The 25015-nt window shown below is 40.2% G+C and overlaps 1 non-coding gene and 1 pseudogene across 1 annotated transcript; both read left to right on the top strand.

The window, feature by feature from the left end:
• The window catches only part of LOC128597789 (nucleophosmin-like), a 67244-nt pseudogene that overhangs the window by 29128 nt on the left and 13101 nt on the right, over window positions 1-25015 (top strand).
• On the top strand, window positions 23430-23537 carry LOC128579984 (U6 spliceosomal RNA). Its single transcript, XR_008378350.1, has one exon. It is a non-coding gene; the product is annotated as a U6 spliceosomal RNA (small nuclear RNA).

Below are 25015 nucleotides of genomic sequence, written 5' to 3'. Positions count from 1 at the left end.
TTACCCTTCATTTCAGCCCTGCTACATTCCACCTGTGACCCTTAGATGACAAGGGCAATATGCTTTCATACAATTTGGTAACTATAATAAAGGTCCACTTCAAAATGTTTGAGAGCACACTAAAAACATTTTTTTAGAAAAGCATAATTAAGTCCATAACCAATCTCACTAATTCCCGATAATGTAGCAGAAAACCAAATTGTTTGATAAATGTTCTAGTAAATGCACATCTTACCAGAAGGAAAAAAAATAGCATATTTCCTCTATCACAAAATAACACACTGTTTGTTGCACAGTATTTTTACTGTGTGTCAGACTTTGTTCCAACAACAAGAAGCAGGCAAGCTCTCTAAAAATGGCATAGGCTCCGTTGTGGTATATCTTACCAAAAATAAATGGTAAAGTATTTTCCAAATACAATCCATATTGAAATGCATATCAAAGAAGAGAAGAAAAAACTCTATACTTTTATTTTTTATAAATATCCTAAGACATTTGAGTTTTAGCCAGAGTTTTCCCAGGTAAATTACCATCAAATTAATACAAAGACTCTTCCAGGGATATGTCTCCTACAGCATGGTGCAGAGGACGGTACCTGGAATGGAACAAATGGCTCCATTAAATGTTTGCTGAATGAAGGAAGAATGTTTATGGGGCCCCTGGACTTTGCGGGTAGACAGAAGCCCAAAACAATATTTTTAAAAGAAGCAAAGTCTGTCCCTCCTTTAAAGGAGTTACTCTTGACCTCTAAAAAAATTTACAAAAGAGAATGTATGAGTTTTTACCTCTGATTGAAATTTCTTCAGTAGTTCATCAACATCACACTTGAAGCCAAAGCAGTGACTTTAGGGTTAAAATCAGAAGCCAATTTCACAAAATTCACCCTCAACTTTAGCATCTTCAGTTTCAAACAACTTTGTGCAGTATCACGAAAATACTAGACAGTCCTTGGAGAATATGTTATCTGAAAAGTAGATGTTTTACATTTTTCTTTATTTTTTACTTGCTTAAATTACTTTGATAAAAGACATATCTGCTAGAGGATTTCATGGTGTAAATTTAATAGCTTGGATATTAAAACCATCAAGTTAGGGGCTAGAAAGAAAAATGTCAACCTTGCTTTTTAATGACAGTGATCCACCCAAATAAATACAGTCAGCAATACTCTTGATGGTTTAACAAATGTATTGAAAAGTAATTAGGTATACCAGTCCCAGGCTGAGAACAACTTTAAAATAACATAATTCAACACAAGTATTAAGCCCCTTCTGGACAAAGTAGTGACATGAACTGACATGATTTAGATATGGTCATTGTTTCTACACAGTAATTTTCACAAGGCAGTGGGGTGGGTGCTCAGGAAGATTCATGTTAACGTTAGGCTCCTCCACTGAAAAACAAAACTGCATATAATCAACTCTCACAGTTTTAAGTAACAATCCAAACTTCACAACTATAGGAAGCATTGATATTAACTGCTCTGAACTAAAATTTACGATTTATTGGTCTTTGCTTCTGACAGTATTAAGGTACAGAAGAGTGGAGGGTGACAACCAAATGGAAAAACAGGTGTAGGTAAAGAACTTGAACTGAAGAACTTTCCTTTAAGATGGTACACTTAAACTGAGATTGTGCCAAAAGTCACAGAGCGAGTCAAATACCACTATGTCCTCACTAAAGGCAATTGGGGAAGATGAGTAGCAGCTAAGTGTAGGATGTTTACCCAGGAGGATATTGACAAGATGGCTACTACCTGCACCGCTGAGCAATGCAACAGGGTGGGTTTGAGGCCTGCCAAGTGCTACTTCCCATCCTAGGGCTGACCTGCAGACCATAGGATTGAAGACCTGTATTTGAAGGATCTAAGATTCACCAAGGACAGCACTGGCAAATGGGAAGGTGCAATCCTAGGTGAGAAGTTCCATAGCCAGGTTCTTTGGTCAAGCCAAGTTCATGTGGATATATAAAGGTATCTCAAGATTTTATACTCATCTGGAATGAGCATGTCTGGGCAATCAATAAAGGTTTGGGGTTTCACTTTCATTCCCAAGGCTGTCCTACTAAGAGGAATGCAATCCCTTTAACAGATGGGATGATCTGATATTAACAAGGCCTTGTTCCTTCACATTCAATTTAGTGCTTTGGTCTCTCAGCTCAACTTTTAAAATGCCCAGATATTTTTTTTTCTAGAGAGCAGTCATAGCCACATAGCTTACCTTCACCAACAAAACTAGAATTACTAGGGAGAAGGTGTTAGGAATGCAGGCATCAGAGCCACACAGCTGGGTTTAAGGGATGCTTTTGCCATGTACTAGCTGTATGGCTTTGGGCCAGGTAGTTAACCTCTTTACACTCCATCTGTAAAATAGGGACAGCAATTAACTTGAGACTAAATGAGGTAAACCACATTGAGAATTTAGTATAGTTTTTGTGATTCATACTTTTTTTTTTTTTTTTTTTGCAGTTTTTGGCTGGAGCTGGGTTTGAACCCACACCTCCAGCATATGGGGCCAGCGCTCTACTCTGTTGGGCCACAGGCACCTCGAGAATTTAGTATAGTTTTTGAAACATCATGGGTCATCCATGAATTATCACCATTGTTGTTATCAGACAGCAAAAGGCTACACTGAACAGGTGGCGCCTGTGGCTCAGTGGGTAGGGCGCTGGCCCCATATACCGCGGGTGGCAGGTTCAAACCCAGCCCCAGCCAAACTGCAACAACAACAACAAAAAAGTAGCCAGGCATTGTGGCAGGCACCTGTAGTCCCCGTTACTCAGGAGGCTGAGGCAAGAGGATTACTTAAGCCCAGGAGTTGGAGGTTGCTGTGAACTGTGTGATGCCCAGCACTCTTCTGAGGGCGATAAAGTGAGACTCTGTCTCTCTCTCTAAAAAAAGAAAAAGAAAAAGGCTACACTGAATGAAAAGCTGGAATCTTATATTTGGGCCTCAAAAGGCATAATGCCCTCACTTTGGAACCATAGCTATTATTCCTCCTCGAAATCTTTTCAGAATAGAGCAAGGTATAAATAAATAATTGAATGACTCTCCTGTTTCTGAAAATTTTTCATTTCCCTTTAGCTTCTGCCTTATGTCCCAACTATTTCTAGATTGCCTCTCCTTAGAAGCAGTTTGCTCTATACCCTAGAAAAGTATTTATTTTTAATACAAGTCCAAACCAAATGTCATTAATAAAATAAATTTCTGGAGAGAAGAAAATCATACTATACATTCCATTGAGAAACATTTTCAAATTACTCATTTGGTCTATGCCCCCTGTACACATAATTGAAAAATAACTGGGTACTGTAGCAGTGTAGACGTGTAGGAATTAAAATAGGGTATATTGTCCATTCAAATGAGACCATACCTACCCCTGAAGAAAATGTCACATCACCTGAAATATTCATTACTACTTTATACTGGGTCATTCCCACTGGTGAGTTATTAAATTCTATTAAAATGCGGGGGTGGGGGGGGTGCGGCACTTGTGGCTCAACGTAGTAGGGCACTGGCCCCATATGCCGGAGGTGGTGGGTTCAAACCCAGCCCTGGCCAAAAACTGCAAAAACAAAATAATAATAATAATAAATTAAATAGGGGGCAGGGTTGCAGTTTAAGATGATATGCAACTAGGAAAGGTAAATTTTGTATAAGAAAATAAAGGCAGAGAGGGAAAGAAAATCAAAAGCATAGAGAAGGGGCTCAGCACCCATAGCTCAGGTAGTAGGGCACTGGCCATATATACCAAGGCTGGCGGGTTTGAGCCCGGCCTGAGCCTGCTAAACAACAACAACGACAACTGCAACCAAAAAATAGTGGGGCATTGTAGTGGGCAACTGTAGTCCCAGCTACTCAGGAAGCTGAGGCAAGAGCATCGCTTAAGCCCAAGAGGTTGAGGTTACTGTGAGCTGTGATACCACAGCACTCTACTGAGGGCTATAGCTTAAGATCTTGTCTCAAAAAAAAAAAAAAAAAAAGCACAGAGAAGGAACAAGAGAAAATGAAGAAGAAGGAGAAGATGGTTAGATTGTTAGGGATTTCCAATAAAAGACTTTACAATTGGATTTTATTAGATTATGCCTGGAACTGATAGTGGCTATAAGTCCAAGGTAGCCCAGCTGAGAGGAGCAATAAGTTAGTTACCAAGCATCCTTTCAGAACCAGCGCTGGCTCCTGAACCAGTGGTTCCTCACTGCTGAGGAACGTCCAGAGGCTGCACATTAAAGTAAATAAGTCTCAGAGGTCCAGATCCCAGAAGGGTTATCTCTTGAATGGCCCCTGACATTCCAGGTTTAGGGACAGTTCTGTGATAACTATCTGAGAAGCTGAACAGGTATTGTTACTCCAGGCCCTGAGTACTTCCTTCTCCCAGACTTTGACCTTGGATCTTTGCTGTGTCTGTGTTCACTTGTCAGTGGGGAGGTGAAAGTGAAAGAGAGCTTGGCTATAGCTGCTGAAGACGGAATTGGAAAGGTGGAGGGATGGGAGAGTGGAGAAGAAGGTGATCTGGAGAGTTTCCAGATTTCAGAGTTCAGGGGAAAAACTCCAGTTACGCTTTTTCCTCTGCACATTATTTTAATAAGTTTAGAAAAATGATTGTGTTTTAACAACAGTGCTGTGGAAACATACTGTGGATGTTATATGCAGGTAGAAAGGAGATCTATTTTTAAATATTTAGTCACATAAATTAGCTGGAGGCCCAGACTTTAATTTTGAAGGAAAATTTGATTAGATTTAAATAACTGAAGGCAAGTAGAGAAAACATTTTAATAAAACTTCATAATTTGACTCACAGTTCCTTGAGCCATTAGTGCTCACTCTTAGATACACATGATTGGTGAGCATCAGTTAATAACCTGAACACTTGCGGGTCCTTTTTACCGCACTGAAAGCTGATTAGATTTATCAGTACTACTTTCTTCCATCTTCCCCAGCCTGAATGCCTATGACTTCTCTGTGTCAATTTCTACATGTTTTATATTATAATGCAAGCTGAACAATAATAACAATACCATACATTTCTGTGGTTGCACTTCATAGAGAACTTTCACAGTTATGGTTGAATTTACATTATTCAGCTCCGATTGTAAATCCCTACTCTATAGTGACTGGAATTATGTAAATTATTTTGGCACAATTTATAGTCAAGAATATTTTTCATAAGGATGCTTTTCTTAGATCATCATGAAGTTGTTTTCTAAAAATGTACCATAAGCAAAGTCCTTTCAGGCTCTGTTCACAACATACATTTAAAAGATAATAACTCTTACAGTCACATAGGAAAAGATGCTTAATATTAATGAATGAGGCAAGCCAAAGCAGCTGAACTGCTCAACATATGCCATTCTATACTTTACATTTGTTAACACATTTAATTATTTTGGTTAATAAGTGAGCTGTGAAAGAGCTGCCTTGAAATTACTGACATTTAATTGATCCAAGGTGAACTAAGAGTCCGAGGCTGAAACACTTCGAGTCAAAATTGAAGCTTCGCTAAAATAATTTGATGTGAACTCAGCCTTGTAGCCTGAAAGCTATAACTGAAATAGACAGTGATTTCTCTGATGAATCTGGGCAAAGTAAATTGAAAACCTTCTGGAAAGGATTCACTGTTCTATATGCTTTTGAAGAACATTCATGATTCATAGGAGAAAGTCAAAATATCAACACTGACAGAAGTTTGGAAGAATTTGATTTCTGCCTTCAGGGATAACTTAAGGGGTTCTAAACTTCCCTAGAGGAAGTCATTGCAGATGTGGTGGAAATAGCAAGAGAAGTGTCCTCTAGAATGTGACTGAATTGCTGCAATCTCATGACAAAACTTGAAAGGATGAGGAATTGCTTTAAGGGCTGAAAAAGTAGTTTCTTGAGATGGAATCTGCTTCTGGTGAAATGCTATGAGCATTGTTGAAACAACAAATGATTTAAAACATTACATAAACTTGGTTGATAAAGCAGTGGCAGGGTTTGAGAAGACTGACTCCAATTTTGAAAGAATTTCTACTTTGGATAAAATGCTATTAAACAGCATTGCATGCTACAGAGAAATCTTTCATAAAAGGCAACTGATCCAGCAAACTTCATTGTTATGTTAAGAAATTGTCACAACCACCCTGATCTTTAGCAACCACCACTTTGATCAGTTAGCAGCCATCAATACCGAGGTAAAACCCTCTACCAGCAAAAACATTACAACTCACTGAAGACTCAGATGATTGATAGCCTCATTTATACATTTTTTTTTTTTTTTTTTGTAGAGACAGAGTTTCACTGTACTGCCCTCGGGTAGAGTGCCGTGGTGTCACACGGCTCACAGCAACCTCTAACTATTGGGCTTACGCGATTCTCTTGCCTCAGCCTCCCGAGCAGCTGGGACCACAGGCACCCGCCACAACGCCCGGCTATTTTTTTGTTGTTGTTGTTGCAGTTTGGCAGGGGCTGAGTTTGAACCCGCCACCCTCGGCATATGGGGCCAGCGCCCTACTCACTGAGCCACAGGTGCCACCCATTCATTTATACATTTTTATGCAGAAGAAAACAAGAAGACTATATTTGTAACCTTGTGGTAAAGATTTTTCTCAAGCCAAAAGTGAAAAAATGAAAGAATGGCAGATTTGCTTAATAAAAGAGAAAAACTTAACCACAAAAAGCATCATAAATAAAGTGTTTAGGATAAATGAGAAACAGGGAGAAGACACTTATAGCATATGAGGCAAAAGATTAATATTCCAAAAATAATTAATATTCCACAATGTACAAGGTACAAATGGACAAATTTCTTAGTAGGAATTAGTGAAATGTACATTGAAACAACAAATGTATAGTCTAGGTACAGTGGTAGCTCAGGCCTATAATCCTAGCAGTCTGGGTGGCCGAGGTGGGTGTACTGCTTGAACTCAGGAGTTTTAGATCAGCCTCAGCAAGTGTGAGACCCTGTCTCTCAAAGTAGCCTGGCATTGTAGTGGATGCCTGTAATCCTAGCTACTTGGGAGGCTAAGGCAGGAAGATCACTTTAGCCCAAGAGTTTGAGGTTGCTGTGAGTGAGCTATGATGCCTTGGCACTCTATAGAGAGCAATAAAGTAAGACTCTGTCTCAAAAAAAAAAAAAGAAGTAACAAATGCATAATAATTTTTAGCCATCAGATTATAAAAATTTTTTTAAAGGTTTAAAATAACTGGTAATTCCAGAAATGCTTCCACATATGTTCAAAGTAGAATGAATACTTTTGTTGTAGTATTGTTTCAAAATAACAAAAATTGGGAACAATATATATGTTTATAGAGAAAAGAATAGTGAAATACACTCTAACATATTAATATACTGGAATCTCATACAGCAGTTCATAGCTAGATCTAAATACATACATGGCAAATTCCCCAAAGGTACACTTCAGAGAAAAAATAAGTTATGGAACACTATAAGTTTAATACTTTTTTTGTATATTATATATGTGGTTTATATATGAGCATTCAAATAGAAAATTAAATATATCAAAAGATACTACATAGTCGGAGGCGGAGCAAGATGGCAGCCGAATAACAGCTTCCTTGCATCTGGGCACCGTGAGTCTGGGGATATAGGACTCCAGGCATCTCTGGATCGTGGGATCTGCCTATCATCACCCCTGCGAGGATACAGGGAGTCAGTGAGAGACTTCTGGACCCCAAGAGGAGGACTAAAAGAGTGGAAAACCGGCAAGTGGTCGCATGTGTTCAATCCGTCTAAACCCGCCCGCAACTGTAAGTTCAGTAGCAGCGAGACTGCAAACCAGAAAGGCCTTACCTGTGAACTGTTTTGGTGTCTTTGCACTTGGCACTCAGCTGAACTGCCTTGGGGAGAGCCTGAGCGGGAGTGCGGAGAACTTTGACCTTTGTCTAGTGCCCCAGTCTGAGCCGCTGAGCCAGACGGAGCTAATAGTGTTTGGCTCTGGGTCACAGGCAGACATTGTGAGCGATCTGCCCCAGCAAGCTCTGCCCTCAGGGTCGCAGAGCTAGAATTGGGTGGGAGCTGGTAACCCAGCGACCAAGTAGCCTAAGGGCGGGGTCTGAGCTGCCTTGCAGCCCTAACCCTCGGGGGCAGAGGGAGACCAGTTTTGGCACACAGGGTAAGTGGATAGCCACTTCAGCAGTGATTCCAGCGACAAGCACTTCCCTGGGAAAGCTTCTACTCAGCAAGTGAACAAGTTCAAAGTGCCTTTTAAGTGGGCTGAAGAGAGATTTAGGGTGTCTACTAGCTGGGGTTTGAGAAACTAGCAGCCTCCAGTCATATCAGAACTGTGATTAACATCTCATACCCCAGAAGACCACGTGTTGCCCAGACAATATTCAATAACATATACATACTGCTTTGTTTTTTGGTTGTTTTTTTTTGTTTATTTTGATGTTGTTGATTGTTGTTTTGTTTTTTAAGTTCAACCTTTTCCATACAGATCCTTTTTCTTTCTCAATTTTTCTAGTTTAATTACAATTTCCCATTGCTGCTTATTTCAATAATTAGAACTTCATTTTTGTTAGTGTTTCTACCACTATTATTTGCTTTTTCCAGCCAATTTTATCCCGGAAAGTTTTCTGTTTGCTTCTTTTGGTTTGATTTATAGCATTTTTGTCTTTCCTCTCTACTTGGTGGAGGTGGGGTACTGTATCTGATCAGGTTAGCAAAGAACTCCTGACCTCAAGGGAACCACCCAACTGGGCACCCCCAGAAGGTGGTTTTTTTTTTTAAGGTTGTATCACAGTACCCTACTGTACACCTACATTGCTCTGTCTCCCTCTTTCTGTGCCTCTCTTCTTTTTGTCAATATTCCTTTTACCCACCCCTCTAATTTCTCTATTTTTCTTTTTTTTTTCTTATCACTCCGTCCTCCTTTCTTTCATCCCTTTTTTGCTCTTCAACCTTCTCACCCTTCTGGTCCTGTAACCCTTAGTCCACAGGCACGAGAACTTAAAGAGCAAGAGGAAGTGAAAGGAAAATTAGTGCAAGGAAACAGATAAAAGAAATCACTCATGAGGAAGAATCAGCAGAAAACTCCAGGCAACATGAAGAACCAGTCCAGAACAACCCCGCCAAGGGACCATGAGGTAGCTACTGCAGAGGATTCCACCTATACAGAAATGTTAGGAATGACAGACAGGGAATTTAGAATACACATGTTGAAAACAATGAAAGAAATGATGGAAACAATGAAGGAAACTGCTAATAAAGTGGAAATTAACCAAAAGGAAATTCAAAAACATAATCAAATAAGAGATGAATGATATGAAGAATATAAAAAGGATATAGCAGAGCTGAAGGAAATGAAACAGTCAATCGGGGAACTTAAAGATGCAATGGAAAATATCAGCAACAGGTTAGACCATGCAGAAGAAAGAATTTCAGAAGTAGAAGACAACGTTCTTGAGATAACTCAGATAGTAAAAGAGGCAGAAAAGAAGAGAGAGAAAGCAGAACATTCACTGTCAGAATTATGGGACTTTATGAAGCGTTCCAACATACGAGTTATAGGAATTCCAGAAGGGGAAGAAGAATGCCCCAGAGGAATGGAAGCCATACTACAGAATATTATAAAAGAAAATTTCCCAAATATCACCAAAGATTCTGACACACTGCTTTTAGAGGGCTATCAGACCCCAGGTCGCCTCAACTCTAACCGAGCTTCTCCAAGACACATTGTGATGAACCTGTCCAAAGTCAAGACAAAAGAAAAGATTCTGCAAGCTGCCAGGAGTAAGCGCCAGTTGACCTACAGGGGCAAATCCATCAGAGTGACCGCAGACTTCTCTAATGAAACTTTCCAAGCAAGAAGACAATGGTCATCTACCTTTAATCTACTTAAACAGAACAATTTCCAGCCCAGAATTCTGTACCCTGCTAAGCTAAGCTTCAAAATTGACGGAGAAATCAAATCATTTACGCATATACAAACATTGAGGAAATTCGCCACAACAAGACCAGCTCTACAGGAAATACTTCAACCTGTTCTGCACACTGACCACCACAATGGATCAGCAGCAAAGTAAGAACTCAGAAATTAAAGGACAGAACCTAACCTCCACACTGATGCAAAAGATAAAACTAAGCAATGGACTCTCACCAAATAAGACGAATAGAATACTACCACACTTATCAATTATCTCAAAAAATGTTAATGGCTTGAATTCCCCACTGAAGAGACATAGATTGGTTGACTGGATTAAAAAACACAAGCCATCCATTTGCTGTCTGCAAGAAACACATCTGGCTTCAAAAGACAAATTAAAGCTCTGAGTCAAGGGTTGGAAGACAAATTTTCAGGCAAATGGAATTCACAAGAAAAGAGGAGTTGCAACCTTATTTTCAGATACATGTGGATTTAAAGCAACTAAAGTCAAAAAAGACAAAGATGGTCACTTTATATTGCTCAAGGGAAAAATACAACAAGAAGACATTTCAATTCTAAATATCTATGCACCCAATTTAAATGCTCCCAGATTCTTGAAACAGACCTTACTCAGTCTGAGCAATATGATATCTGATAATACCATAATAACAGGGGACCTTAACACTCCTCTTACAGAGCTGGACAGATCCTCTAAACAGAAATTAAACAAGGATATAAGAGATTTAATTGAGACCCTAGAACAACTGTGTTTGATAGACGCATATAGAACACTCCATCCCAAAGATAAAGAATATACATTCTTCTCATCACCCCATGGAACATTCTCCAAAATTGATCATATCCTGGGACACAAAACAAATACCAACAGAATCAAAAGAATTGAAATTTTACCTTGTGTCTTCTCAGACCATAAGGCACTAAAGGTGGAACTCAACTCTAACAAAAATGCTCGACCCCACCCAAAGGCATGGAAATTAAACAATCTTCTGTTGAATAACAGATGGGTGCAGGAAGAAATAAAACAGGAAATCATTAACTTGCTTGAGCATAACAACAATGAAGACACAAGCTACCAAAACCTGTGGGATACTGCAAAAGCAGTTTTGAGAGGAAAATTCATCGCTTTAGATGCCTACATTTGAAAAACAGAAAGAGAGCACATCAACAATCTCACAAGCCATCTTATGGAAATGGAAAAAGAAGAACAATTTAAGCCTAAACTCAGTAGAAGAAAAGAAATATCCAAAGTCAAATCAGAGATCAATGAAATTGAAAACAAAAGAATCATTCAGAAAATTAATGAAACAAGGAGTTGGTTTTTTGAAAAAATAAATAAAATAGATAAACCATTGGCCAGAGTAACGAGGAATAGAAAACTAAAATCTCTAATAACCTCAATCAGAAACCATAAAGGGGAAATAACAACTGATCCCACAGAGATACAAGAGATCATCTCTGAATACTACCAGAAACTCTATGCCCAGAAATTTGACAATGTGAAAGAAATGGATCAATATTTGGAATCACACCCTCTCCCTAGACTCAGCTAGGAAGAAATAGAGATCCTGAACAGACCAATTTCAAGCACCGAGATCAAAGAAACAATAAAAAAGCTTCCAACCAAAAAATGCCCTGGTCCAGATGGCTTCACTCCACAATTCTATCAAACCTTCAAGGAAGAGCTTATTCCTGTACTGCAGAAATTATTCCAAGAAATTGAGGAAGAAGGAATCTTCCCCAACACATTCTATGAAGCAAACATCACCCTGATACCAAAACCAGGAAAAGATACAAACAAAAAGGAGAATTTCAGACCAATCTCACTCATGAATATAGACGCAAAAATTCTCAACAAAATCCTAGCCAATAGATTACAGCTTATCATCAAAAAAGTCATTCGTCATGATCAAGTAGGCTTCATCCCAGGGATGCAAGGCTGGTTTAACATACGCAAGTCTATAAACATTATCCACCATATTAACAGAGGCAAAAATAAAGATCACATGATCCTCTCAATAGATGCAGAAAAAGCATTTGATAAAATCCAGCATCCTTTTCTAATTAGAACACTGAAGAGTATAGGCATAGCTGGCACATTTCTAAAACTGATTGAAGCTATCTATGACAAACCCACAGCCAATATTTTACTGAATGGAGTAAATCTCAAAGCTTTTCCTCTTAGAACTGGAACCAGACAAGGTTGTCCTCTGTCACCTTTACTATTCAACGTAGTGCTGGAAGTTCTAGCCAATACAATTAGGCAAGACAAGGAAATAAAGGGCATCCAAATGGGAGCAGAGGAGCTCAAACTCTCCTTCTTTGCTGATGACATGATCTTATACTTAGAGGGCCCCAAAGACTCAACCACAAGACTCCTAGAAGTCATCAAAAAATACACTAATGTTTCAGGATATAAAATCAATGTCCACAAGTCAGTAGCCTTTGTGTACACCAATAACAGTCAAGATGAGAAGTTAATTAAGGACACAACTCCCTTCACCATAGTTTCAAAGAAAATGAAATATCTAGGAGTATACCTAACGAAGGAGGTGAAGGACCTCTATAAAGAAAACTATGAAATCCTCAGAAAGGAAATAGCAGAGGATATTAACAAATGGAAGAACATACCATGCTCATGGATGGGAAGGATCAACATTGTTAAAATGTCTATACTTCCCAAAGCAATCTACCTATTCAATGCCATTCCTATCAAAATACCAACATCGTACTTTCAAGATTTGGAAAAAATGATTCTGCGTTTTGTATGGAACCGGAAAAAACCCCGTATAGCTAAGGCAGTTCTCTGTAACAAAAATAAAGCTGGGGGCATCAGCATACCAGATTTTAGTCTGTACTACAAAGCCATAGTGCTCAAGACAGCATGGTACTGGCACAAAAACAGAGACATAGACACTTGGAATCGAATTGAAAACCAGAAATGAAACTAACATCTTACAACCACCTAATCTTTGATAAACCAAATAAGAACATACCTTGGGGGAAAGACTCCCTATTCAATAAATGGTGTTGGGAGAACTGGATGTCTACATGTAAAAGACTGAAACTGGACCCACACCTTTCCTCACTCGCAAAAATTGATTCAAGATGGATAAAGGACTTAAACTTAAGGCATGAAACAATAAAAATCCTCCAAGAAAGCATAGGAAAAACACTGGAAGATATTCGCCTGGGGAAAGACTTCATGAAGAAGACTGCCATGGCAATTGCAACAACAACAAAAATAAACAAATGGGACTTCATTAAACTGAAAAGCTTCTGTACAGCTAAGGAGACAATAACCAAAGCAAAGAGACAACCTACACAATGGGAAAGGATATTTGCATATTTTCAATCAGACAAAAGCTTGATAACTAGGATCTATAGAGAACTCAAATTAATCCACATGAAAAAAGCCAACAATCCCATATATCAATGGGCAAGAGACATGAATAGAACTTTCTCTAAAGACGACAGACGAATGGCTAACAAACACATGAAAAAATGTTCATCATCTCTATATATTAGAGAAATGCAAATCAAAACAACCCTGAGATATCATCTAACCCCAGTGAGAATGGCCCACATCACAAAATCTCAAAACTGCAGATGCTGGCGTGGATGTGGAGAGAAGGGAACACTTTTACACTGCTGGTGGGACTGCAAACTAGTACAACCTTTCTGGAAGGAAGTCTGGAGAAACCTCAAAGCACTCAAGCTAGACCTCCCATTTGATCCTGCAATCCCATTACTGGGCATCTACCCAGAAGGAAAGAAATCCTTTTATCATAAGGACACTTGTACTAGACTGTTTATTGCAGCTCAATTTACAATCGCCAAAATGTGGAAACAGCCTAAATGCCCACCAACCCAGGAATGGATTAACAAGCTGTGGTATATGTATACCATGGAATACTATTCAGCCATTAAAAAAAATGGAGACTTTACATCCTTCGTATTAACCTGGATGGACGTGGAAGACATTATTCTTAGTAAAGCATCACAAGAATGGAGAAGCATGAATCCTATGTACTCAATTTTGATATGAGGACAATTAATGACAATTATGGTTATGGGGGGGACAGAAAGAGGGAAGGAGGGAGGTGGGTGGGTCCTTGGTGTGTGTCACACCTTATGGGGGCAAGACATGATTGCAAGAGGGACTTTACCTAACAATTGCAATCAGTGTAACCTGGCTTATTGTACCCTCAATGAATCCCCAACAATAGAAAAAAAAAAAAAAAGATACTACATAGCCAACAGAAACAGTATTGTTGGGGTTTTTTTCTCCCTCACAAGGACGGAAGTAAAATGGCCTCACAGGAGAAAAGGTTAAAAGGTAACATTTTCTTTTTTTTATTACTTTAGTTATTTATTTATTTATTTTATTGTTGGGGATTCATTGAGGGTACAAAGAACCAGGTTACATTGATCGTTTCTGTCAGATAAAGACCCTCCAAAAGGGAATATTTTCTTAAATAATCTGTACCCTTTAAATTTTTATAGAAACATATAAAGCATTACTTTGTATAAATAAAAACTGTATTGAAATTTTTTAGGAAATGCAAAGTAATATGATTTGCATATTTCTTTCTTTCTTTCTTTCTTTTGAGACAGAGTCTCACTATGTCGCCCTAGATAGAGTGCTGTGGCATCACAGCTCACAGCAGCCTCAAACTCCTGGGCTTAAGGAATTCTCTTGCCTCAGCCTCCCAAGTAGCTGGGACTATAGGTGCCTGCCACAATGCCCGACTAATTTTTTTGTTGTTGCAGCCGTCCTTGTTTTAGCTGGCCCAGGCTGAGTTCAAACCCACCAGCCCTGGTGAATGTGGCTGGCACCCTACCCACTGAGCTATGGGCACAACCCAGCATATATATTTTTCAACAGACATAGGCAGATAGGGAAAAATATTTGTAACATAAATTAAAAATGGGATTAACACTGTTCACATACAAAGAACACATATCTATACATAAATTTTAAAAAAGAAACCCAATAGAAAAAATTTTAAAAAGAAAAGTAACAGGGCAGCACCTGTGGCTCAGTCGGTAAGGCGCCCGCCCCATATACCGAGGGTGGCGGGTTCAAACCCGGCCCCGGCTGAACTGCAACCAAAAAATAGCTGGGCGTTGTGGCAGGCGCCTGTAGTCCCAGCGACTCCGGAGGCTGAGGCAAGAGAATCACTTAAGCCCAGGAGTTGGAGGTTGCTGTGAGCTGTGTGATGCCACGGCACTCTACCGAGGGCCATAAAGTGATACTCTGTCTCTACAAAAAAAAAAGAAATGTAACAGATTAGCATGAAAAACTCAGAAGATAAATATAAATGGTAAATAAGTACAATACATAAAAATACTACACCTGGCCCAGTGCTGTGGCTCACGCCTGTAATCCCAGCACTCAGGGAGGCCAAGGCGGGTGGATTGCCTGAGCTCACTCACTGGTTTGAGACCAGCCTGAGCCAGAGCGAGACCCCATCTCTAAGAAATAGCTGGGCGTGGGGCGGCGCCTGTGGCTCAGTTGGTAAGGCGCCGGCCCCATATACCGAGGGTGGTGAGTTCAAACCCGGCCCCGGCTGAACTGCAACCAAAACATAGCTGGGTGTTGTGGCGGGCGCCTGTAGTCCCAGCTACTCGGGAGGCTGAGGCAAGAGAATCACTTAAGCCCAGGAGTTGGAGGTCGCTGTGAGCTGTGTGATGCCATAGCACTCTACCGAGGGCCATAAAGTGAGACTCTGTCTCTACAAAAAAAAAAAAAAGAAATAGCTGGGCATTATAGCGGGCGCCTGTAGTCCCAGCTACTTGGGAGGCTGAGGCAAGAGAATCACTTAACCCCAAGGGTTCAATGTTGCTGTGAGCTGTGACTTCACAGCACTCGACCAAGGGCGACAAAGTGAGACTGTCTCAAAAACAGCAAAAAATACTACACCCATGAGTGATAAGAAAAATGATTTTTCATGTTAAGGCTTCCTAGACCAAATTGTCCACGTGCCTAAAAAGTTTAAAGGGATGAGACACCATCAAGGATCTCACAGGAGATTTATGAAGAAGGAGGGGAGAAACAACCAGGAGCAGGTTCAACAGCAAAATGTCAGAGAGGGCAGGGTAAATGAGGTGAGCCCTACGTGTGTGAGCTGTGTTCCTGGCTCCACTCTGTCAATTCTGTTCATTTTCCTTCCTTATTTCATTCCTCGTTTTCACAGGACATTGTATTGTATTTTATTCATGTTTTAAACTGTTTTCTGTGTTTGGAACATTTTTTAATTAGAGATAATCAAATGAATGAATGATTTATTCATCGAATAGTCAAACGAATGAGTGGTTGGATATATGTGACTGTTTTCAGGAAGAGAAAGGCCTTCAAAGTGATCTAGTGGGATGGGGATACCAGACATTCTGGGCAAAAACTACTTTAGCATCACTGGACAACAACTTACACCTCAGATTCCCTGAGAAGAGGATGTATGAGGATTAAGAGTTATACTAGATGCTAACAGAGTACTGGCCCTGTATCTGCAGAACTAATAGCTCTGTTAAAATGTACAAATTGTGACCATAAGTATACAAATATTCTTATAAGGGAAATGGTATTAGTTAGGATAAGCTAACTGCTATAGCAAAACAAAACAAAACAATCCAAACGTAGAATGTCTCAAACTCAATAGATGTTTACTTCTTGCTCGTGAAACAGTACTGAGCAAGTGAACAGGTTGGGAACCTAAGCTGGTGGAGGCAGTGCCATCTTCAACACATGGCTTCCAAGGTTGCCCTGGGAGCCACCTCGTTCCAACCAGACAGGAGAAAAAACCAAGGTACATATGGGAGGTTTATATGAACCAAACTGGAAGTAGCACATTCTAGTTTTCAATAAAACTCAGGCATATGACCAAACCTAATTATAAGAGGGTCAGGGAAATAGAGTCTAGCCCAGAATGAAGACAATGTGCATTTGGGAGAACCTCCAGTACTCCTGCTGTGGACCACTAGCAGACCTAGAGTTAGACCTGAATTTGGGACTACAATAACTTTCAAGCTCCATGTTGTGATACACAAAAGTTACTGTGGTGATAAATTCCAGATAATTCCACCTCCCAAAACTCTATGACTGGAGGCTTGATTCAGAGAACTCTCCTATGCCAAAATAGAAGGAGAAGAAGAGGGTGGAAAGTAAGAGGAAAAAAACCCAAAAAATCACCCTGGCAGTGCATCTTAAGAGATTCAGTATGGTCTGCGTTCTCCACGAGAAATGGAGAGATGAAAGATTGTGCTTGTAAACAGGGGAGATTTTTCTGGGCAGCCTTGTGCACTGATAGAGAGAATGACGTGCTGATGTCAATCTTTATTAAACCACTGATCAATCCTTTGCAGAAGAACATTTTTTAAAAACATTATTTCTATTGTTTGCTTCTGCCTTGCTCTGGTAAGGCAATTGCCACACAGAAGGAGAAATAAAAGAACAGCTGCGCCACATCTCTTAACCATGAACCTTACTAGGCACCCATTTTGCTAAAAAGAAGAAATCAATTTTTAGTTTTACAAGAGAGAAATAAAGCCTATTTAAAAGGAGATATTTAGAATGCCTATTAGAATGCAAATGAAACTACAGCATTTACATGTGCCACTTAAAGTCCCTCCCAGAGTTTCCTTGAAATACCGTTTCCCCGAAAATAAGACAGTGTCTTATTTTAAGGTGTGCTCCCAAAGATGCGCTAGGTCTTATTTTCAGGGGACATCTTATCTTTCCTGTAAGTAGGTCTTATTTTCGGAGGATGTCTTATTTTCGGGGAAACAGAGTATTACCATTTGCTTACATGAACTTCTTGTTTTAAAGCAATAGAATTAAAGGTTGTTCTGAATTTCATGGAGGTGATTTTAAAAAGCAGATCATTATTGGCTCTAGTAACATGTGACTTGAGGGACTGATTTATTTTCAGCATGAAAAACATGATGGGTCTTTTAAAACCCATCCAAGAAAGGTCAAGACGTTCAATTCCATGAGAACTCCCGTGATTTCATCCCTGCTTTCACCACACTAGACAAAAGAGCCAAGGTGAGCAATGGTTGTCTGATAGCCACAATATGATCTAAGAATAGTAAAGAACATTTGCTGAGTACCTACAGCATGTGCCAGGTGTTTTCTTCTTCAGGATATGTCAGTTAGCTTCCACAATTACCCAAAGAGGGAAGGGGGTAATTGGGCTATTTTACTGCTGAGGAAACTGAGGCACAAAGAAGTAACAAATTACTCTCAGACGTAGTTCAGGATTCAAAGCCAAACGGATGTTATTCCAAAGCCCACAGCCCTAATCACTCCTCTAAGCTAGTTCACATATATCTAGGTCAGTTAAGCTCTTCATGGTCAGATGCTATTCTCCTGCCTGAATGGAGGCCAAGTGCTCCTTGGGTTATACCGGCAAATAGTGGGTCTTTTTCTATGGAGTGACTTTTGGAGGAAAGAAAGAACAATAACAACTGACCCTGCGAAGAAACTCTACCTGATGTCTGGCATCATGGCATTTCCTTTGAACCCATCTGCTCCCTCTTCTGACTGGGGAAAGCTGCCGTGTCATTGCACACAGATGGACATGACTTGCCTTACTAAATGTATCGGCAATCACGACAGGATTTAAGGGAAGTCTGCCTACCTGTGCCTACTAATTTCCACTCCCCAGAAAGCTTCCTGTATCTGCTCACTGGTCCTGGAAATTCCTTTAACAGATGATGGACCCTTTAGGCCACAATTGGTAGGATGATAATAGAAGAATGTGAGGTAAGGGAAGCAAATTATCTTACATTTACACACACACAAAAAAACGGTATCTGACAATAGCAGATCTTTTTGTAGTAAGTTTTTTGAGACAGAGTCTCACTTTATCACCCTCGGTAGAGTGCTGTGGTGTCATAGTTCACAGCAACCTCAAACTCTAGGGCTCAAGTGATCCTCTTGCCTCAGCCTCATGAGTAGCTGGGACTATAGGCGCCCACCACAAAACTGGCTATTTTTTTAGACACCGGATCTTGCTCTTGCTCAGGCTAATCTCAAACTCACTTTCTCATTAACTGCTAAATTGCACAGTTAAACATCCAAGGAGTTGATAACATCTTTGTCTCTTTGTACTAATTTAATGGGAAACTATGTCAGAAATTATCAAATCCAACTCAGCCAAAAAAGAAAATGTTCACTCTATCTATCCCCTATTCCCCACTCCCACTGTTCAGCCCCTGAATAAGAGAAACTAAGAATGATTATCCCTTCTAATGTGCCTGGGAATGAGGGGTGTCCTAGGATGCAGAACTTTCATTGCTAAAGTCAGGACAGTCCCAGACAAACAGGGATGAGCTGATCATCGTAGGGTATAATAGAAATAGTTAGAATTAAGGAGCCTGGGTTAATCTAGGTTAAATTCCTGACTGGGAAAATCCTTTAATGCTGATGGCTGCTTTATACCACCAGAATATAAGTGTGTCCCTGAAACCTAAGCTTATGAAGATTCAGAGCAAGCATCCCACCTCAGGCTTCTGTGTTTGACTTGCCCATTGGTTAGGTTAAGTCAACACAAGCATATATTTTCGGTAAATATTTGATACAACTTCCTTGGAATTTCCCAGTTGCACAGACTGTCATGGTCTAGGAATAAAATTGCATTAGGCAAAAATAAAAAGAATGTATTTGACAGCTTTAAGATCAACTTCCTGATTTTTACTGGATCCAGGAGACTGGTTCTAATTGTCAGGGAGCTGGGTATGATTCCTAACTTTGCTACTTACTAGCTATTTGACCTTTGGGTAAGAGATTTATTTTTCTCATCCAAAACATATAAGGTTTATTATACTGATTAAATGGGAAAATATAAGCATTTTATATAAAATAAAGGCTATTTTATTTTAAAGCAGAAACTATTTTTACTCAAAAAAAAATTTGTTTTGTTTCTTTTTTTTTATTAAATAGAGTGCTATGGTGTCACAGCTCACAGCAACCTCTAACTCTTGGGCTTAAATGATTCTCTTGCCTCAGTCTCCCAAGTAGCTAAGAACTACAGGCGCCTGCCTCAACGCCAGGGCCAGTTTCGAACCCGCTACTATTGGTGCATGTGGCCAGCACCCAGAGCTCAGTGATTACAGTGCAGAGCCTTTACACACAACTTTTTAGGCTTGGCACCCATAGCACAGTGGTTATGGCACTAGCCACATGCACCAATGCTGGCGGGTTCAAACTCGGCCTGGGCCAGCTAAACAACAATGACAACTGCAACAAAAAAATAGCTGGGCATTGAGGCAGGCGCCTGCAGTCCCAGGTACTTGGGAGGCTGAGGCAAGGGAATTACTTAAGCCCCAGAGCTGGAGGTTGCTGTGACCTATGATGCCACGGCACTCTACCAAGGGCGACAAAGTGAGACTCTGTCTCTAGAAAAACAAAGTATTTTTAGATGAGGAAATGGAACCGTGGAGAGGTGAAGTACCTTGTTCATGATTACACAACTAGCAAAGCATAGGGCCAGGACTGAGTCCCCTCAGTGAACCAGTCTCCCTGTCCATGCCCTAATTGCTTGTCTCTCTCTATTAACTCCTGACACTCTGTGGCCTGGAGAGTTGGCAGGTCCTTGGAGAAGAGTTGATGCATTTCCAAAACTGGATGCTGGGCGCTGAGTCCCCTAGAACCTAGAGTCCTAGCCTAGTATGGAAGCTGCCTGTCTTTAAGCAGCTTGACCTGGAGATATAAGCAACAACCACAATGGACTGAAGGGGAGGACTGTTCATGTTTTCTTGGAATTTCACAAATGTCCATGATTCTTAAGGAAAGGATTTTAGAATTGGTTGAGATTGAATTTTTCAGCACAGGGGTTCACATTTAAATTGAATTAAAGAAAATTAGGAAATTGATATTTTCTTTACTCTTGAGTTTATCACTGTGACATCACTCCTATCACACACAGAAAAAGAGCCTGAAGGATATACACACTAGGTTTTTACATTTTTTTCTCTGTTCTTTTTCCTTTGGAGGAGATTGGAGGTTCTATTAAAGGAGAGAAAAGGGGAGCTCACAGTTTTTCACTTTACGTGCCTTACTTCTTGTTTTACTTATGATGGGCTCTTATCGGCAGGATTGTATTCTCCCAGATTGATATGTTGAGGTCCCAAACCCCAGTACCTCAGAACAAGACTGTATTTGGAGAAACAGCCTTTAAAAGAGGTAATTAAAGTAAAAATGAAGTCATATGGGTGGGCCCTAATCCAATAGGAGTGATCTTACAAGAGGAAGAGATTAGGACACAGACACAACTGAGAGAAGACGACAGGAAGACGTGAGGAGAAGGTGATCATCTACAAGACAAGAAGAGATACCTCAGAAGACATCTGCTCTGCTTACACCTTGATCTTGGACTTCTAACCTCCGGAATTGTGAGAAAATAAATTTCTGTTGTTTAAACCACTAAGTCTGTGGTACTTTGTTATGGTAGCCTTGGCAAACTAATTCATGCACATGGTTTTATTAGTCCATTTTCTGTTACTTATAATAGAATACATTAAATTGGTTAATGTAGGAAGGCTAAGAAGGCCCAGGCTGAGTGGCCACACCTGGTGAGGGCCTTCTTGCTGGTGGGGACTCTCAGAGCCAATTCACTGTCCCTCAGACCATTGGAGGGCCGGACTATAGTTTAAAAAACTATGAATAAATTCCTATGCACACTGCACTATCTTATTTTGAAGTAAAAAAACAAAACAGGAACAAATACAATCACACCGCTTCATGTGGCCCGCAGGCCGTAGTTTGAGGACCCCTGCAAGGCAGTGCAGGGGATCACATGGTGAGGGGGCTGAGGGGACTACAGTGCTAGCTCAGGTCTCTTTTATTTGTCTCAGAAAGCAACCAGTTCCACTCCCATGATAATCCACTAATTCATTAACTTTTTAATCCACTGATGATAAATGATTAATCCAGAGCCCTCATGATCCAGTCACCTCCCACAGGGCCCACCTCTCATACTGCTGCACTGGGGATTAAATTTCAACGTGAGTTTTGGAAGGGATAAATAGTCAAACCATACAAATTTCTTAGGTTGGGCTCTCACAGGTACATGTGGGTAATTATGCACAAGCAGTTTATTTGGGAGGTGATCCCAGGAAGCCCTGAATGGCAGATGAGAAGGGAGAGGGAGATGAGGGAAATTAATTCAGAGCACGGCACTACCAGGGGCCCTTGGAGCTAATTCCCACTGTGGGCCTCTGAAGACTGTAGAACACACCCAGCTTGTCCCACTTAAGGGACAATTTACCCTCCATCTCCTATTTATCATGGGGGGGAAACAGGGGTTGTCCAACTGTCCTCCACAGTGGGGAGCTTATTTCTGCAGTCAGAGGAGGCCCTCAGGAAGGGCTAGGGGAGCTTGCAATTAGAACTATAGGTGTGCACAAGCAATAGTCTATGGTCCATTTGACTTTGCAATCAAAACCAAAAAATATTTTAAAAACAGAAAGGCTCAGCACCTGTGGCTCAAGCGGCTAAGGCACCAGTCACATACACCTGAGCTGGCGGGTTCGAATCCAGCCTGGGCCTGCCCAACAACAATGACTGCTGCAACCAAAAAATAGTCAGGCGTTGTGGCAGGTGCCTGTGGTCCCAGCTACTTGGGAGGCAGAGGCAGGAGAATCACTTGAGCCCAGGAGTTGGAGGTTGCTGTGAGCTGTGATGCCATAGCACTCTACCTAGGGCAATAGCTTGAGGCTCTGTATCTAAATAAATATATAAATAAATAACAGGAAAGTGATTGTATTATTGGCAATAGTTTATTTAACTTTAACATAATAACAACTCAGTACTCTCTCCACAGGACATGTTTCTTGAGGTCTTACATTTGCTTACGACTGAGCTTTTTCAGACTGCAGCATCTTTCAAGCGTTCCCTCAAGGGCATGCTTCTGTGAAAACTTCCTATACATTTTATTTTTTATTATTGTTGAATCATATATATGTGTGAAACCTTTCTATACTATATTCTGTTTCATTTGGCTTTGCATTCTGGCTACTAACCTAAATATCTGTATTTCTCCATCCCTACCAACAGATCACAAGAATTGTGAGTTAAGTGTTATACATGTCTGCATTTTCTACCATTCCAACACATAGTGGGTGCTTTAATAAACATTTATTGATGCCAGGAAGGCTATGTTAACCAGTGTGATGAAATGTGTCAAACGGTCTATAAAACCAGTGTATGGTGCCCCATGATCGCATTAATGTACACAGCTATGATTTAATAATAATAAAAAAAACATTTATTGAGTGAAAGTCCAGGGGAAAGGTAGTGAAAGTGTAAACCAGAGGAATGGCAATGGAAATTTAAAGGACAGAATGGATTGATAAGACTTAGTGATTCTTTGGATGTGGGGACTGAGAGAAAGGCAAGGAGAACTTCAAAGTTTTACAAGGGAAGAATAATATTATTGTTATGGAAGCCAGGAGGTTTTGCTAGTTATGAGGAAAGACACCATTAGTAGGGGCCATACTAGTAATGAACTAGGTATTTTGTTGTCTACATTTTATAAGTAAGTTTTGGGGTGCTCGCTTCAGCAGCACATATACTAAAATTGGAACGATACAGAGAAGATTAGCATGGCCCCTGCGCAAGGATGACAACGCAAATTCGTGAAGCGTTCCATATTTTTATATTCTTCTTAGTAAAGTGTCTCAAGAATGGAAGAAAAAGTACCCAATGTACTCAGCCCTACTATGAAACTAATTTAGGGTTTTCACATGAAAGCTATAACCCAGTTACAACCTAAGAATAGGGGGAAGGGGGAAAGGAAGGGGAGGGAGGGGGTAGGGGGTAAAGGGAAGGGGATTGGTGGGATTACACCAGCGGTGCATCTTACAAGGGTATATGTGAAACTTGGTAAACGGTCTGTGAAGCTAGTGAATGATGCCCCATGATTATATCAATGTACACAGCTTTGATTTAATAAAAATAAAATTAAATTAAATTAAAAAAATAAGTTTTGGGGGAAAACTTGGGGAAAAAAACAAGAAGAAGAAGTTAACTGATGACTCCATACTAAACCCCAGAGTCAAAGCATTCTATGATAGACATACTCTTATCTGACAATGTGAATGTTACTTTTTTTGCATTATTATTATTGCTCAATATTTCGTTGCAGCAATTGTCTGATTTCTGAATGTATTTCTCTTTATTCTTTACAAGGTTTTTGTTTCTAGTACTTATCTTAAACATTGTTATTGTTATTAAATTTTAAGCCTTTTTAATTTTGTAAAGGCAAAAGTGGAAACCAAATAAACACATGTATATGTATAGAGAAAATAAAAAACAATTTAAAAAATAATAAGTTTTGGGGAAGGTAAAGAATTTGTGCATAGCCACACAAACTTTAGGGGTGGAAGCAGAATTTGAAGAAGAGCTGCCTACCTCCAAAGCCTATGCACTTTCCCTTTGAGTTCCTTCCCCATCCCCCGAGAGCTGCTACCACTAACTGAACACCTAAATCACTCACCATGCCAATTGCTTATCATATATTGCTCATTTGTTTCTTACCATAATCTTGCAAGATGAGCATTACTGGTCTCAATTTATAGAAGACAAAATGGAGGCATGAATGGAGATTAAGCAATTGCTCAAAGGAGTGCAACTAGTGAACAGCAGAGCTGAGATTCAAACTCAAGTTTATCTAACTCCAAAGCTCATGTCCTAGAGGGCCAGCCCCCTGAAAACTGCCTAGTGAAGTATTATTAACATTAATAGTTAGAAATTGCATTTTCTAACTATTCTTTGTGGTGTCTCTCTAGTGCCTGAGCAGAGGTTAGTGCCATGTTGGATCTGCATGACAGACAGTCCCCTGCACACAGATGTCAAGTTCCCTATCCAGCCCCTATAGCACTGAAAAGTTAAAGAAGTAGGGTGGCGCCTATAGCTCAAAGGAGGGCACGGGCCCCATATACCAGAGGTGGCAGGTTCAAACCTGGCCCCAGCCAAAAACTGCAAAAAAAAAGAAAAGTTAAAGAAGTGGAACATGAGACATCTGAGCCAGGCCCCACGTGTCTCCTTGCCTTTCCTCACTCTCCTCTTGAGCTTTAACAGAGCTTCTAGTCTTATAGCAAACAGACAGACTTGGCCAAGGAAGGAAAGCTAGGA

The sequence above is a fragment of the Nycticebus coucang genome, chromosome 2, assembly GCF_027406575.1.
Source record: "Nycticebus coucang isolate mNycCou1 chromosome 2, mNycCou1.pri, whole genome shotgun sequence".
NCBI classification, from domain to species: domain Eukaryota; kingdom Metazoa; phylum Chordata; class Mammalia; order Primates; family Lorisidae; genus Nycticebus; species Nycticebus coucang.
This window is presented reverse-complemented; position numbering and strand designations above follow the sequence as displayed.